At 36.9% G+C, this 3,274-nt stretch overlaps 1 long non-coding RNA gene across 1 annotated transcript; it reads right to left on the bottom strand.

Annotated features, from left to right (window-relative positions):
• Nucleotides 1-976: 976 nt before the first annotated feature.
• Nucleotides 977-1,488, bottom strand: LOC149140206 (uncharacterized). Its single transcript, XR_016264945.1, has 3 exons — nucleotides 1,436-1,488; nucleotides 1,160-1,230; nucleotides 977-1,043 (listed from the first exon to the last, which is right to left on the bottom strand). It is a non-coding gene; the product is annotated as an uncharacterized LOC149140206 (long non-coding RNA).
• Between the last annotated feature and the right edge of the window lie 1,786 nt (nucleotides 1,489-3,274).

The raw sequence follows: 3,274 nt of genomic DNA, 5'->3' as shown, positions 1-3,274 counted from the left end.
CCACAACCTGCATGTCTACCAAATGGTGTATGCTTCTGAGCTGAGATTTGTCAACTTGTGAAGGATTTCGTGGCACTGAACTCTGTAGTTACCCCTTTGAAGAAGAGAGGCTTGATACCCGCATACGACGCTTTGAGTCTTGTCTGAAAGTCCGAAGGCACGTCAACATAAAGCTGCAAATTTACAACATTGTGATACAAAATCTCATTGAAGGTGAAAATAATCTTGTATGGAATCCTGTATTTCCCTTGAAGGAGACGGAAGAAGATTCGTGAGCCTAGCCATTTCATGGTTAAGCAAGAGGTAACCATATCACATTTCAGCACCGTTTTCTGCCGCTAAAACGTATGGATTGTTGCATTGATGAATAGCACTGTAGTTGTATCAGTTCACACCAGAGGAGGAGAAGAACCTCATGCATGGTTTGATAGCTTATTTTCTGGAGTGACGACTCAGAAATCCTTAGTAGGCTTTGGCAGGGCTACTTCTGACTCCAGGTTAACTGCATCAATTTATGACATTGCGGTGAGTATTGTAATTGTGAATCAACCAGTTATACACAGTAGGAAATATTAACATCAATAATCGGTCTGTTCTATAGGTCGCTCCCTCATTTCAAAGATTGCGTATTGGCAGAAAGATTTTACGAAGAATAATTACGTAAATTCAATTGAATTTCGAAAAAATAATTTCAGATTATTTCAGATTTGCTAGGAAACATTATTAAATTGGCACATACAGAACTGTTGAATTTATTATTTTACAGTCAGAATCGTAAGGATAATAGGGATTTTAAGAAAGAACCTGCGCAAGTCATGTAAGTAATGGCTGCCATTCGTGTATCCTTAGCAAATTAACTGTCTGAAATTCATATGCCATAAGGGCCGCATGATCATGATAAAGAACCAAAAAAGAATGCAGAGTGTTGCGAATATAACACCAAAAAAGAACGTGGACGAGAATTACCTGAGCTTGGATATTGACTGAGTTCTGGTAGGTAACCTGCCACAAAATAGGAGAGATGTGCCTGCAACGATCGTTGCCTGGAGAGTGAGGAAAGTTAAATAACCTGCAGATTTGTATCTTACACTACAAATACAAATATATTAGAACAGATTAGAACAGAACAGAACACGAGAAACTATAGAAGTACACTTACTGAAAGTACCCAAATGCATCTCTTTGTTGTGGGCACCTTTTCCTATCCGCGCCTGCCACTTACCATGGCGTCTTTGCAGAATAATTAAAATGACAAACGATTGAAATTAGAGGTATTATCAGATATTGCTTGCAACAGTTGAAATTGAAATTAGAGGAGAGCTTTAATGGTGTGGAATAAATAAAATGACACACCATGCAAGCATGTAATTATTAGATATTACTAGTCTTTCACTATGAAATTGAAATTAGAATTAGAGGAGAGCTTTTCAAAAACCTGGTAACCCCGCGATACTTGGACGTGCCTCCACAGAATTGCAGGCTTGTTCTGTGTAACGAAAACACCACTGCAATCTTAGTATATATACATTTTAGTTAGTTTAGTGCAAATAAATTTTTAAAGTTGTTAATATATACAGTTTAGTGAGACGCCGTCGCTACCTCCTTATTTTCCCCACCAGTTCTTCATTAGTCATGTGTTCCATCTCTTTGATCTCTTGTTCATAGTCTCTCCCCTGTAAACAAAATCCATATTAAATACTAATATGATATAAAAACCATCCATCCGGGCTTTACAGCTTTAGATCAGAGGTTTGGAGTTTACAATGTAGAGGGATAAAGAAGATTAATGCAAAAAATACCAAAATTTTGATATAATAAAACCAAAACAACAACATTGAATACAATGAAACCAAGAAAGAAGTCATACTGGAAAGTTGGTTTTGGCAATTAAACCCCAGAATTTAATCGCTGCAACATCGTAAGCTTTTGCTGCGCGTTCTGCCGAATCGTATGAACCTGTTACAGTAAATACACATACAATGAAACCAAGAAAGAAGTCATACTGGAAAGTTGGTTTTGGCAGTTAAACCCCAGAATTTAATCGCTGCAACATCGTAAGCTTTTGCTTCGCGTTCTGCCGAATCGTATGAACCTGTTACAGTAAATACACACAAAACCCCAAAGTTATTAATCGAAACATGCAGTGGCCATGTGGACAGTACATGCAGTGGCCATGACACCTGCCCGCATCGGACACCTGCAGCTTAACACCAAATCTTATGAAACCTTATCATACCCCTGCAGAATACGAAATAATACCCGTTAGCATATCCTGCAAACGAATTAATGTTAACATTAATGCCAAACCGTGACGGTTAACGATAATGAACAGGTCGCAAATTTCCGAAATAGCCTAAGTTTTGGCCTCTCCCGCCTCGGGAAGAGGCCAAATAAGATGGCAGTCCTTCGGCATCCTGGCGGGGAGGGCAGACAGCCTTGAAACTTTGATATAAACTTGATCTAACCGCCGTATAACAGAGAATGAAAGGGGTGAAGTAATGTTAAGTAGGGGTCATATCGATTACTATAGTCCCTGCCGGATGCCAGATGGCAGGGACTAATAACCACCATATTTTATATAAGAATTCATAACATAATTCTTCCCTCTACGGAGACACCAAAGGAGGATTAGGAAACAGAGGTGTGAGAAGGTGTGTGGAGGTGCCAGAAGGATTTTATGAAATGATGAGGAGGATTTGGAATAGGATATGTGAGAAGGATTTTATGAAATTTAAAGGTGTGTGGAACCACATGTTTAACTATTGTAAAATTCTTAATTTTTAGAACTACTTCTATTTATTATTAAATGAGATGAATTTTAGACATATAAAAGTCTGTAATAACTAAATCAAGTCACAATATAGTCCATTAGCTTCTAATATGTAAGCGTTAAATATCTTAAATACATATTGATTATTTTATCTTAATATTTTACCCCTATTTCAAATTGATCATTATAATTGAATTTTGTATTCTTAAAATTATAAAAATAGTTTAATTTGTCATCCATTTAAAAATTATCAAAGATTTCATTTATGCTAAAGGAACATCATCCACACCTTTTCACTTCACATTGGTTTAACTCAAATTTAGATTGGCTGAACTCATATAATATTGTAGTCTCATTGGTTTACCCAATATGGAGTACGAAGATGTGAAGGAAGTTTCTTCACATTGGTTTAACTCAAATTTAGATTGGCTGAACTCATATAATATTGTAGTCTCATTGGTTTACCCAATATGGAGTACGAAGATGTGAAGGAAGTTTCCTCTG

This window comes from Pinus tabuliformis, chromosome X (genome assembly GCF_031772625.1).
Source record: "Pinus tabuliformis cultivar Carrire ecotype Pingquan chromosome X, CPIR1, whole genome shotgun sequence".
Classification (NCBI taxonomy): domain Eukaryota; kingdom Viridiplantae; phylum Streptophyta; class Pinopsida; order Pinales; family Pinaceae; genus Pinus; species Pinus tabuliformis.
The sequence above is the reverse complement of the archived record's forward strand: the minus strand, read 5'-3'. Positions and strand labels throughout refer to the sequence as shown.